Source organism: Pelodiscus sinensis, unplaced genomic scaffold (assembly GCF_049634645.1).
Source record: "Pelodiscus sinensis isolate JC-2024 unplaced genomic scaffold, ASM4963464v1 ctg140, whole genome shotgun sequence".
NCBI lineage: Eukaryota > Metazoa > Chordata > Testudines > Trionychidae > Pelodiscus > Pelodiscus sinensis.
The window spans coordinates 52,467-65,458 of record NW_027466032.1 but is presented as its reverse complement, the minus strand read 5'-3'; the positions used below and the strand labels follow the sequence as shown (position 1 = coordinate 65,458).

General features: G+C 79.8%; 1 protein-coding gene across 1 annotated transcript in view; it reads left to right on the top strand.

The window, feature by feature from the left end:
* Positions 1-5,518: 5,518 nt before the first annotated feature.
* LIPE (lipase E, hormone sensitive type) overlaps positions 5,519-12,992 on the top strand; it is a gene marked incomplete at its 3' end in the record, with an annotated part of 58,612 nt that continues 51,138 nt past the window's right edge. The window contains 1 exon segment of the mRNA XM_075918495.1: positions 5,519-5,678.

Here is a 12,992-nt window from a genome sequence, read left to right as displayed (position 1 = left end):
AGACCCGCCGGGATCCTGCAGCCGGCTTGGTGCTGTCAGGGTGGGAGGGGCCCTGCCCTGGGTGTGTGTGTGGGGGGGGAATATCTTGCCCCCTCCCCCAGCTGGGTGCTCTGGGGATTTCTCCCATTTTAATTCCTCTGCGCTGCCCCCCATCCCTGAGCCCCAAATTCACCTGCCCCCCAGTAGGATCTGGCTGCATCCCAGGGTGTCCCTGCCACCCACTGCCTCCGGGTGCCCCCAGCCCCCTGCAGTGTCCCCCCAGCCGAGGCAGCCTGCGCCCACTGGGGCTGCCCCACGGGGACCCAGGGATCCCTTGGGGGCGGGGTTATTCGCTCTGTGCCAGGGAGCCGGGAACGGGGAATGCCCCAGGGGGAGGCTCAGACCCACCCAGCACCCCCCACCCGCCTGGGAACCCCGAACTGGTGCTGCTTTGAGGCACGGGGCACTCTCGGTCCTCCAGCGCCACCCAGGGGCCAGCGGGGGAATGGGCTGTGACGTCGTGGGGGTACTTTGCTGGTTGCTAGGCTTGGGTTGTGAGTGACCCCCACTGGCTGCATCATGGCCCAGCAGGGCAGGGGATGAGTCACTAGGCAAGGGGGCTTCCAACCTGTCTGACCAGTGATCTCCCAGGGACGGAACAATGGGAAGAAGGGGAGTGGAGCCCTGGCTGGGGGCAGGGCTGGAAGTGAGTGAGTTAGGGAGATTTCTGGCTGGTATCATGGAGGAGGCAGCCTAGCCAACGGGCTGGGATTTAGGGGCCCAGGCTCCCCCATCTCAAGGGGGCTGAGGCATCCTAGGCCTGGCCTGTAACCAGATGACATCTGTGCTGAGCTGTGTCCTGGAGAAGCAATAAACTCCCTCTGTTCTACTGGCTGGGGGAGTCTGTTCGTGCCACTATGGGGGTGCAGGAGGCGGGAAAACCCCAACGCGCCGTCACATGGGCACATGGGGCAGGCGGCACCCAGGGCCAAAGCCAGCCAAGGGCACCCGGCTGGCACCGGGCCAGCAGCCATCAGGGTACTCAGGCAGCAGTGCCTGAGAGAACGCTGCCAACCCACCAAGTGCTGCTCCCAGCAGCCTGCCGCCCCCAGGCCAGGTGAGATGGGACGGGGCCCTGTGCACTGAGCCCCCCAGAGCCAACTGCCCATCAGCACCGGGCGAGGGGCCCCTGCACCAACAGCCTCTGAGCCCCTGCGACGGGCTGGGGGTTTATTCCCCTTGTTCTGTGCCTCAGAGCGCCTTTGTCCTAGTAACCCCTTGGGTGTGCCTCAGTTTCCCTGGGCGCTGCACCAATCCCCAGGTGGGGATGGGAGTTCTGGGTGTCACTCTCTGAGGGAGGCCGCCCCAGCCTAGCCCCTACTCAATGGCCGATGCCTTGGTAACCTGAGGTGAGGGGGGCTTAGACCAGCTTGCTAGGCCTGTGGGTTTGGCTTGGCTGGCTTGGGGGGCAGAGAGGGGTTCCTGGCTCTGGGGCCCCCTCTACCCAGCCTGGGCTGCACTGGCTGCACCTGGTCCCTGTGAACCAATAAACCTTCCGTTCTACCTGCCGGCTGAGAGTCCCCTCTGGCTGCGGGGGTGGGGGGTCAGTGCCCGGGGACTCCCCCCATCTCAGTGACAGTGGTGGCAGCGGTGGGATGGGCTGCGCCCCGTGGACAGAGCATCCGGCAGTGAGTGACGGGGGCGCAGTAGGAAGAAGGGGCCTTAGAAGAGTCAGGCGTGAGGGAGGCCTGTGAAGAGCTGTTCCAGCAACAACATGATCATGGGATCGCAGGGCGGGCAGAGCCCTCGGGAGTCACCACGTCCAGCCCCCTGCCCACAGCAGGACCAGCTGCGACTGAACCATCCCGGCCAGGGCTGTGCCACGCTGGGACTTAAACACCCCTAGGGATGGAGATTCCCCGCCCCCTGGGGAACCCAGCCCAGCGCTTCCCCAGCCCCTTAGGGAAATTGTTCTTCCTAATGTCCAACCTAGACCTGCCCCCTGCAACTTGAGCCCATTGCTCCTTGTTCTGCCACCTGTCACCGCTGAGAACAGCCTCTCTCCAGCCTCTCTGGAACCCCCCTTCAGGGAGTTGCAGGCTGCTCTCAGATCCCCCCTCACTCTGCTCTTCTGCAGACTGAACAAGCCCAAATTGCTCCGCCTGTTTTTGTAAGTTATGGGCTCCAGCCCCCGAATCATCTTTGTTGCCCTCCACTGGAGCCTCTCCAATGCGTCCACATCCCTATGAGGGTCCAGACCTGGACACAATACTCCCGATGTGGCCTCAGCAGAGCCAAATAAAGGGGAATAATCACTTCCCTAGATCTGCTGGCAACACTCCTCCTAATTCACCCTAATATAAGAACATAAGAACATCAGGACTGGGTCAGAGCAAATGTCCATCCAGCCCAGTTTCCTGTCGGCCAACAGTGGCCAATACCAGGATCCCCAGAGGGAGTGAACTGAAACAATTCATCATGGAGTGATCCCTCCCCGTCACCCAGTTCCAGCCTCTGACAGAGGTTAGGGACACCCGCCCTGCCCACCCTGGCTAACAGCCGTTGAATGACCTAACCTCCATGAATCTATCTCGCTCTTTTTAGAACCCTGTTCAAGTCCTGGTCTGCACAACACCCTCTGGCGAGGAGTTCCACAGGTTGACTGTGGGCTGAGTAAAGAAAATCTTCCTTTTGTTTGCTTTCGATCTGCTGTCTGTCACTTCCATTTGGTGAGCCCCAGTTCTTCTACTTTGCTTTTACCTTCCTGGCCACCAGGGCCACTGTCACTCTCGCCCCCATAATCCCCAGCCCGCCCCCAGCCTGCACCAAGGCCTGGGCCTCCTCCGCCGCGGGCCGGACTCTGCTCCGTCCTGGTGAACCGCAGCGGATCCTTGCGGCCCGAGGCCCCCCACCGTGTGCAGGTCACTCGGGCCCCCCGGCCCCCCCCGTGTGCAGGTCACTCGGGCCCCCCGGCCCCCCCCCGTGTGCAGGTCACTCGGGCCCCCCGGCCCCCCCCCGTGTGCAGGTCACTCGGCCCCCTGGGCCCCCCCCGCGTGCAGTTCACTCGGCCCCCGGCCCCCCCCCGCGTGCAGGTCACTCGGCCCCCCGGCCCCCCCCGTGTGCAGGTCACTCGGGCCCCCGGCCCCCCCCGTGTGCAGGTCACTCGGGCCCCCGGCCCCCCCCGTGTGCAGGTCACTCGGCCCCCCGGCCCCCCCCCGCGTGCAGGTCACTCGGCCCCCCGGCCACCCCGTGTGCAGGTCACTCGGGCCCCCGGCCCCCCCGTGTGCAGGTCACTCGGGCCCCCCGCCCCCCCCCCCCCGTGTGCAGGTCACTCGGGCCCCCCGGCCCCCCCCCCGCGTGCAGGTCACTCGGGCCCCCGGCCCCCCCCCGTGTGCAGGTCACTCGGGCCCCCCGGCCCCCCCCCGTGTGCAGGTCACTCGGGCCCCCCGGCCCTCCCCGCGTGCAGGTCACTCGGGCCCCCCGGCCCTCCCCCGTGTGCAGGTCACTCGGCCCCCCGGCCCCCCCCCCGTGTGCAGGTCACTCGCCCCGGCCCCCCGTGCGCCCGGGCCCCCGGCCCCCCCCCGTGTGCAGGTCACTCGGGCCCCCCGGCCCCCCCCGTGTGCAGGTCACTCGGGCCCCCCGGCCCCCCCCCGTGTGCAGGTCACTCGGGCCCCCCGGCCCCCCCCCGTGTGCAGGTCACTCGGGCCCCCCGGCCCCCCCCCCCGTGTGCAGGTCACTCGGGCCCCCCGGCCCCCCCCCCGTGTGCAGGTCACTCGGGCCCCCCGGCCCCCCCCGTGTGCAGGTCACTCGGGCCCCCCGGCCCCCCCCCCCGTGTGCAGGTCACTCGGGCCCCCGGCCCCCCCCCGTGTGCGGTCACTCGGGCCCCCCCGGCCCCCCCCCGTGTGCAGGTCACTCGGGCCCCCGGCCCCCCCCGTGTGCAGGTCACTCGGCCCCCCGGCCCCCCCCGTGTGCAGGTCACTCGGCCCCCCGGCCCCCCCCCGTGTGCAGGTCACTCGGGCCCCCCGGCCCCCCCCCGTGTGCAGGTCACTCGGGCCCCCGGCCCCCCCGTGTGCAGGTCACTCGGGCCCCCGGCCCCCCCCCCGTGTGCAGGTCACTCGGGCCCCCCGGCCCCCCCCCGCGTGCAGGTCACTCGGGCCCCCGGCCCCCCCCCGTGTGCAGGTCACTCGGGCCCCCCGGCCCCCCCCCGTGTGCAGGTCACTCGGCCCCCCGGCCCCCCCCCCCCGTGTGCAGGTCACTCGGGCCCCCGGCCCCCCCCCGCGTGCAGGTCACTCGGGCCCCCCGGCCCCACCCCCCCCCGTGTGCAGGTCACTCGGGCGGCCCCCCGGGCACTCGGGCCCCGCCCCCCCCGCGTGCAGGTCACTCGGGCCCCCCGGCCCCCCCCGCGTGCAGGTCACTCGGGCCCCCGGCCCCCCCCCGTGTGCAGGTCACTCGGGCCCCCCGGCCCCGCCCCCCGGCCCCCCCCCGCGTGCAGGTCACTCGGGCCCCCGGCCCCCCCCCGTGTGCAGGTCACTCGGGCCCCCCGGCCCCCCCCCGCGTGCAGGTCACTCGGGCCCCCCGGCCCCCCCCGTGTGCAGGTCACTCGGGCCCCCCGGCCCCCCCCCCCCGTGTGCGGGTCACTCGGGCCACCGGCCCCCCCCCGCGTGCAGGTCACTCGGGCCCCCGGCCCCCCCCCGTGTGCAGGTCACTCGGGCCCCCCGGCCCCCCCCCCGTGTGCGGGTCACTCGGGCCCCCCGGCCCCCCCCCCCGTGTGCGGGTCACTCGGGCCCCCCGGCCCCCCCCCCCGCGTGCAGGTCACTCGGGCCCCCCGGCCCCCCCCCCGTGTGCGGGTCACTCGGGCCCCCCGGCCCCCCCCCCCGCGTGCAGGTCACTCGGGCCCCCGGCCCCCCCCCGTGTGCAGGTCACTCGGGCCCCCCGGCCCCCCCCCCGTGTGCAGGTCACTCGGGCCCCCCGGCCCCTCCCCCCGCCGGGTCAGGGGCGGTGCCGCAGGGCTCGCCGGGCAGACCCGCCCGTCGATGTCACGCGCCAGGCCCGGCGGGGGCGGAGGGGGGGCTGAGTCGCTGTGTCCCTGGCCCCTCCCCCGCCGCCCGCCCCGTCGCCATGGGAACCGCAGCCCCAGCGCGGGGGCGGGGTCCCGGGGCCCTAAGGAGACAGGCTGCGACGGGGGCACGCGAGACGGCGCCAGACACTGGCAGGTAGTTCTGGGGACCCTCCCCGCCCCCCACACCGGGACCTGCCCGTCTTCTGCCCCCAGGGGAGACCCCGCCCCCACCTCACAGGCCCCGCCCTAAACGAGACCCCGCCCCCATGTAGAAGGCCCCGCCCCCCAGCCAGCATGTTACTTCCGCCCCCAGACGAGGCCCCGCCCAGCCAAGGCCCCGCCCCCAGCGCTGGCCCCCGGGCGGGGCGCAGAGGCCTGACACGCCCGCAGAGCAGCCCCGGCCCCGCCCCCGCGCGGGGAGCTGGGGGGGTCAGAGGTCGTGACCCCGACACGCGCCGATTTGTGCCGACGGGGTCAGGGCCGCGGGCAGCACGCGGGGGGGGGGGAGCGATCCACGCGGTTACCCCGGTAACGCAGGAGGCGCCGCCGCTGATTGGCCGCCTCGCGTCACGTGCCGGATCCGGGCCGGTGGGAGCCGGAAGCAGGAGCCGGGAGCGGCACTGAGGGGCCGGAGCCACAGGTGGGAGCAGCCCTCCCCGCCCCCCCCCGGTCACTGCGCTGGGCCGAGCAGGGCGCGTCTCCCGATGGGGAAACTGAGGCAGCGGGGAAGCGACTCCCCCCCCCCCCCCCCCCCCGCTCTGGGCCTGGGGGGTCCCCGGCCGGTGCGCGGGGGCTGAGCGGGGCCCGGGGTCGATCCGCGCGTCTCGCGGCCGTCTCGCGGCCGGGCCCGTCCCGCGGCGCCGCTCTCAGCCCTGCTCCCCGAATCGCTCCCCGGGCAGAGCCCCCCCCGCCCCCCCGTCCTGCCTGCGCGTCGGGCCCCCGCCCCTCGCCCCCCCCCGCGCAGACACTGGGGCCAGGGCAGCGCTCCCCGAACGGGCCCGTCAGCCTCTGCCCCGGCGCGTGGGAGCAGCTTCCCCCGGGTCCGACCCGAACTCCCCTGCCCCAGCCCCTCCCCCTCCCTCCTGTCCTCGGCGCTTGAGCAGAACAGCCATCGGCTCCCCCGGCCGCCCTGCCCCGCGCCCCTCGGCCAGCCCCCCCCAGCGCCCTCGGCTCCCCCGGCCGCCCTGCCCCGCGCCCCTCGGCCAGCCCCCCCCAGCGCCCTCGGCTCCCCCGGCCGCCCTGCCCCGCGCCCCTCGGCCAGCCCGCCCCAGCCCCTCGGCTCCCCCGGCCGCCCTGCCCCGCGCCCCTCGGCCAGCCCCCCCCAGCGCCCTCGGCTCCCCCGGCCGCCCTGCCCCGCGCCCCTCGGCCAGCCCCCCCCAGCGCCCTCGGCTCCCCCGGCCGCCCTGCCCCGCGCCCCTCGGCCAGCCCCCCCCAGCGCCCTCGGCTCCCCCGGCCGCCCTGCCCCCGCGCCCCTCGGCCAGCCCCCCCCAGCGCCCTCGGCTCCCCCGGCCGCCCTGCCCCGCGCCCCTCGGCCAGCCCGCCCCAGCCCCTCGGCTCCCCCGGCCGCCCTGCCCCGCGCCCCTCGGCCAGCCCACCCCAGCGCCCTCGGCTCCCCCGGCCGCCCTGCCCCGCGCCCCTCGGCCAGCCCCCCCCAGCGCCATCGGCTCCCCCGGCCGCCCGGCCCCGCGCCCCTCGGCCAGCCCACCCCAGCACCATCGGCTCCCCCGGCCGCCCGGCCCCGCGCCCCTCGGCCAGCCCACCCCAGCGCCCTCGGCTCCCCCGGCCGCCCTGCCCCGCGCCCCTCGGCCAGCCCACCCCAGCGCCCTCGGCTCCCCCGGCCGCCCTGCCCCGCGCCCCTCGGCCAGCCCCCCCAGCGCCATCGGCTCCCCCGGCCGCCCGGCCCCGCGCCCCTCGGCCAGCCCCCCCCAGCGCCATCGGCTCCCCCGGCCGCCCTGCCCCGCGCCCCTCGGCCAGCCCGCCCCAGCACCCTCGGCTCCCCCGGCCGCCCGGCCCCGCGCCCCTCGGCCAGCCCACCCGAGCACCATCGGCTCCCCCGGCCGCCCTGCCCCGCGCCCCTCGGCCAGCCCGCCCCAGCACCCTCGGCCTCCCCCGGCCGCCCGGCCCCGCGCCCCTCGGCCAGCCCACCCGAGCACCATCGGCTCCCCCGGCCGCCCTGCCCCGCGCCCCTCGGCCAGCCCCCCCCAGCGCCCTCGGCTCCCCCGGCCGCCCTGCCCCGCGCCCCTCGGCCAGCCCGCCCCAGCCCCTCGGCTCCCCCGGCCGCCCTGCCCCGCGCCCCTCGGCCAGCCCACCCCCAGCGCCCTCGGCTCCCCCGGCCGCCCTGCCCCGCGCCCCTCGGCCAGCCCCCCCCAGCGCCATCGGCTCCCCGGCCGCCCGGCCCCGCGCCCCTCGGCCAGCCCACCCCAGCGCCCTCGGCTCCCCCGGCCGCCCTGCCCCGCGCCCCTCGGCCAGCCCACCCCAGCGCCCTCGGCTCCCCCGGCCGCCCCTGCCCCGCGCCCCTCGGCCAGCCCCCCCCAGCGCCATCGGCTCCCCCGGCCGCCCGGCCCCGCGCCCCTCGGCCAGCCCCCCCCAGCGCCATCGGCTCCCCCGGCCGCCCTGCCCCGCGCCCCTCGGCCAGCCCGCCCCAGCACCCTCGGCTCCCCCGGCCGCCCGGCCCCGCGCCCCTCGGCCAGCCCACCCGAGCACCATCGGCTCCCCGGCCGCCCTGCCCCGCGCCCCTCGGCCAGCCCGCCCCAGCACCCTCGGCTCCCCGGCCGCCCGGCCCGCGCCCCTCGGCCAGCCCACCCGAGCACCATCGGCTCCCCCGGCCGCCCTGCCCCGCGCCCCTCGGCCAGCCCCCCCCAGCGCCCTCGGCTCCCCCGGCCGCCCTGCCCGCGCCCCTCGGCCAGCCCGCCCCAGCCCCTCGGCTCCCCCGGCCGCCCTGCCCCGCGCCCCTCGGCCAGCCCACCCAGCGCCCTCGGCTCCCCCGGCCGCCCTGCCCCGCGCCCCTCGGCCAGCCCACCCCAGCGCCCTCGGCTCCCCCGGCCGCCCTGCCCCGCGCCCCTCGGCCAGCCCCCCCCAGCGCCATCGGCTCCCCCGGCCGCCCGGCCCCGCGCCCCTCGGCCAGCCCACCCCAGCGCCCTCGGCTCCCCCGGCCGCCCTGCCCCGCGCCCCTCGGCCAGCCCACCCCAGCGCCCTCGGCTCCCCCGGCCGCCCTGCCCCGCGCCCCTCGGCCAGCCCCCCCCAGCGCCATCGGCTCCCCCGGCCGCCCGGCCCCGCGCCCCTCGGCCAGCCCCCCCCAGCGCCATCGGCTCCCCCGGCCGCCCTGCCCCGCGCCCCTCGGCCAGCCCGCCCCAGCACCCTCGGCTCCCCGGCCGCCCGGCCCCGCGCCCCTCGGCCAGCCCACCCGAGCACCATCGGCTCCCCCGGCCGCCCTGCCCCGCGCCCCTCGGCCAGCCCGCCCCAGCACCATCGCCTCCCCCGGCCGCCCTGCCCCGCGCCCCTCGGCCAGCCCGCCCCAGCCCCTCGGCTCCCCCGGCCGCCCTGCCCCGCGCCCCTCGGCCAAGCCCGCCCCAGCGCCCTCGGCTCCCCCGGCCGCCCTGCCCCGCGCCCCTCGGCCAGCCCGCCCCCAGCCCCTCGCCTCCCCCGGCCGCCCTGCCCCGCGCCCCTCGGCCAGCCCGCCCCAGCCCCTCGGCTCCCCCGGCCGCCCTGCCCCGCGCCCCTCGGCCAGCCCGCCCCAGCCCCTCGGCTCCCCCGGCCGCCCTGCCCCGCGCCCCTCGGCCAGCCCACCCCAGCGCCCTCGGCTCCCCCGGCCGCCCTGCCCCGCGCCCCTCGGCCAGCCCGCCCCAGCCCCTCGCCTCCCCCGGCCGCCCTGCCCCGCGCCCCTCGGCCAGCCCGCCCCAGCCCCTCGGCTCCCCCGGCCGCCCTGCCCCGCGCCCCTCGGCCAGCCCGCCCCAGCGCCCTCGGCTCCCCCGGCCGCCCTGCCCCGCGCCCCTCGGCCAGCCCACCCCAGCGCCCTCGGCTCCCCCGGCCGCCCTGCCCCTCGGCCAGCCCGCCCCAGCCCCTCGCCTCCCCCGGCCGCCCTGCCCCGCGCCCCTCGGCCAGCCCGCCCCAGCCCCTCGGCTCCCCCGGCCGCCCTGCCCCGCGCCCCTCGGCCAGCCCGCCCCAGCGCCCTCGGCTCCCCCGGCCGCCCTGCCCCGCGCCCCTCGGCCAGCCCGCCCCAGCACCCTCTGCTCCCCCGGCCGCCCGGCACCGCGCCCCTCGGCCAGCCCACCCCAGCACCATCGGCTCCCCCGGCCGCCCGGCACCGCGCCCCTCGGCCAGCCCACCCCAGCACCATCGGCTCCCCCGGCCACCCTGCCCCGCGCCCCTCGGCCAGCCCGCCCCAGCACCCTCTGCTCCCCCGGCCGCCCGGCCCCGCGCCCCTCGGCCAGCCCACCCCAGCACCCTCGGCTCCCCCGGCCGCCCGGCACCGCGCCCCTCGGCCAGCCCACCCCAGCACCATCGGCTCCCCCGGCCGCCCGGCACCGCGCCCCTCGGCCAGCCCACCCCCAGCACCATCGGCTCCCCCGTCCGCCCTGCCCCGCGCCCCTCAGCCAGCCCACCCCAGCACCATCGGCTCCCCCGGCCGCCCGGCACCGCGCCCCTCGGCCAGCCCGCCCCAGCACCATCGCCTCCCCCGGCCGCCCTGCCCCGCGCCCCTCGGCCAGCCCACCCCAGCGCCCTCGGCTCCCCCGGCCGCCCTGCCCCGCGCCCCTCGGCCAGCCCCCCCCAGCGCCCTCGGCTCCCCCCGGCCGCCCTGCCCCACGCCCCTCGGCCAGCCCGCCCCAGCACCATCGGCTCCCCCGACCGCCCTGCCCCGCGCCCCTCGGCCAGCCCGCCCCAGCACCCTCGGCTCCCCCGGCCGCCCGGCACCGCGCCCCTCGGCCAGCCCACCCCAGCACCATCGGCTCCCCCGGCCGCCCGGCACCGCGCCCCTCGGCCAGCCCACCCCAGCACCCTCGGCTCCCCCGACCGCCCTGCCCCGCGCCCCTCGGCCAGCCCACCCCAGCACCATCGGCTCCCCGGCCGCCCGGCCCCGCGCCCCTCGGCCAGCCCACCCCAGCACCATCGGCTCCCCCGGCCGCCCTGCCCCGCGCCCCTCGGCCAGCCCACCCCAGCACCCTCGGCTCCCCCGGCCGCCCTGCCCCGCGCCCTCGGCCAGCCCCCCCCAGCGCCCTCGGCTCCCCCGGCCGCCCTGCCCCGCGCCCCTCGGCCAGCCCACCCCAGCACCCTCGGCTCCCCCGACCGCCCTGCCCAGCGCCCCAGCCCACCCCAGCGCCCCTCGGCTCCCCCGGCCGCCCTGCCCCGCGCCCCCTCGGCCAGCCCGCCCCAGCGCCCTCGGCTCCCCCGGCCGCCCTGCACCGCGCCCCTCGGCCAGCCCGGCCCAGCACCATCGGCTCCCCCGGCCGCCCTGCACCGCGCCCCTCGGTCAGCCCGCCCCAGCGCCCTCGGCTCCCCCGGCCGCCCTGCCCCGCGCCCCTCGGCCAGCCCGCCCCAGCGCCCTCGGCTCCCCCGGCCGCCCTGCCCCGCGCCCCTCGGCCAGCCCACCCCAGCACCATCGGCTCCCCCGACCGCCCTGCCCCGCGCCCCTCGGCCAGCCCACCCCAGCACCATCGGCTCCCCAGGCCGCCCGGCACCGCGCCCCTCGGCCAGCCCACCCCAGCACCATCGGCTCCCCCGGCCGCCCGGCCCCGCGCCCCTCGGCCAGCCCACCCCAGCACCATCGGCTCCCCCGGCCGCCCGGCCCCGCGCCCCTCGGCCAGCCCACCCCAGCACCATCGGCTCCCCCGACCGCCCTGCCCCGCGCCCCTCGGCCAGCCCACCCCAGCACCATCGGCTCCCCGGCCGCCCGGCACCGCGCCCCTCGGCCAGCCCACCCCAGCACCATCGGCTCCCCCGACCGCCCTGCCCCGCGCCCCTCGGCCAGCCCACCCCAGCACCATCGGCTCCCCCGGCCGCCCGGCACCGCGCCCCTCGGCCAGCCCACCCCAGCACCATCGGCTCCCCCGGCCGCCCTGCCCCGCGCCCCTCGGCCAGCCCACCCCAGCACCCTCGGCTCCCCCGGCCGCCCTGCCCCGCGCCCCTCGGCCAGCCCCCCCCAGCGCCCTCGGCTCCCCCGGCCGCCCTGCCCCGCGCCCCTCGGCCAGCCCACCCCAGCACCCTCGGCTCCCCCGACCGCCCTGCACCGCGCCCCTCGGCCAGCCCCCCCCAGCGCCCTCGGCTCCCCCGGCCGCCCTGCCCCGCGCCCCTCGGCCAGCCCACCCCAGCTCCATCGGCTCCCCCGACCGCCCTGCCCCGCGCCCCTCGGCCAGCCCACCCCAGCACCATCGGCTCCCCCGGCCGCCCGGCACCGCGCCCCTCGGCCAGCCCACCCCAGCACCATCGGCTCCCCCGACCGCCCTGCCCCGCGCCCCTCGGCCAGCCCCACCCCAGCACCATCGGCTCCCCCGGCCGCCCTGCCCCCGCGCCCCTCGGCCAGCCCACCCCAGCACCCTCGGCTCCCCCGGCCGCCCTGCCCCGCGCCCCTCGGCCAGCCCCCCCCAGCGCCCTCGGCTCCCCCGGCCGCCCTGCCCCCGCGCCCCTCGGCCAGCCCACCCCAGCACCCTCGGCTCCCCCGACCGCCCTGCCCAGCGCCCCAGCCCACCCCAGCGCCCCTCGGCTCCCCCGGCCGCCCTGCCCCGCGCCCCTCGGCCAGCCCGCCCCAGCGCCCTCGGCTCCCCCGGCCGCCCTGCACCGCGCCCCTCGGCCAGCCCGGCCCAGCACCATCGGCTCCCCCGGCCGCCCTGCACCGCGCCCCTCGGTCAGCCCGCCCCAGCGCCCTCGGCTCCCCCGGCCGCCCTGCCCCGCGCCCCTCGGCCAGCCCACCCCAGCACCATCGGCTCCCCCGGCCGCCCGGCCCCGCGCCCCTCGGCCAGCCCACCCCAGCACCATCGGCTCCCCCGGCCGCCCTGCCCCGCGCCCCTCGGCCAGCCCACCCCAGCACCCTCGGCTCCCCCGGCCGCCCTGCCCCGCGCCCCTCGGCCAGCCCCCCCAGCGCCCTCGGCTCCCCCGGCCGCCCTGCCCCGCGCCCCTCGGCCAGCCCACCCCAGCACCCTCGGCTCCCCCGACCGCCCTGCCCAGCGCCCCAGCCCACCCCAGCGCCCCTCGGCTCCCCCGGCCGCCCTGCCCCGCGCCCCTCGGCCAGCCCGCCCCAGCGCCCTCGGCTCCCCCGGCCGCCCTGCACCGCGCCCCTCGGCCAGCCCGGCCCAGCACCATCGGCTCCCCCGGCCGCCCTGCACCGCGCCCCTCGGTCAGCCCGCCCCAGCGCCCTCGGCTCCCCCCGGCCGCCCTGCCCCGCGCCCCTCGGCCAGCCCGCCCCAGCGCCCTCGGCTCCCCCGGCCGCCCTGCCCCGCGCCCCTCGGCCAGCCCACCCCAGCACCATCGGCTCCCCCGACCGCCCTGCCCCGCGCCCCTCGGCCAGCCCACCCCAGCACCATCGGCTCCCCAGGCCGCCCGGCACCGCGCCCCTCGGCCAGCCCACCCCAGCACCATCGGCTCCCCCGGCCGCCCGGCCCCGCGCCCCTCGGCCAGCCCACCCCAGCACCATCGGCTCCCCCGGCCGCCCGGCCCCGCGCCCCTCGGCCAGCCCACCCCAGCACCATCGGCTCCCCCGACCGCCCTGCCCCGCGCCCCTCGGCCAGCCCACCCCAGCACCATCGGCTCCCCCGGCCGCCCGGCACCGCGCCCCTCGGCCAGCCCACCCCAGCACCATCGGCTCCCCCGACCGCCCTGCCCCGCGCCCCTCGGCCAGCCCACCCCAGCACCATCGGCTCCCCCGGCCGCCCGGCACCGCGCCCCTCGGCCAGCCCACCCCAGCACCATCGGCTCCCCCGGCCGCCCTGCCCCGCGCCCTCGGCCAGCCCCCCCCAGCGCCCTC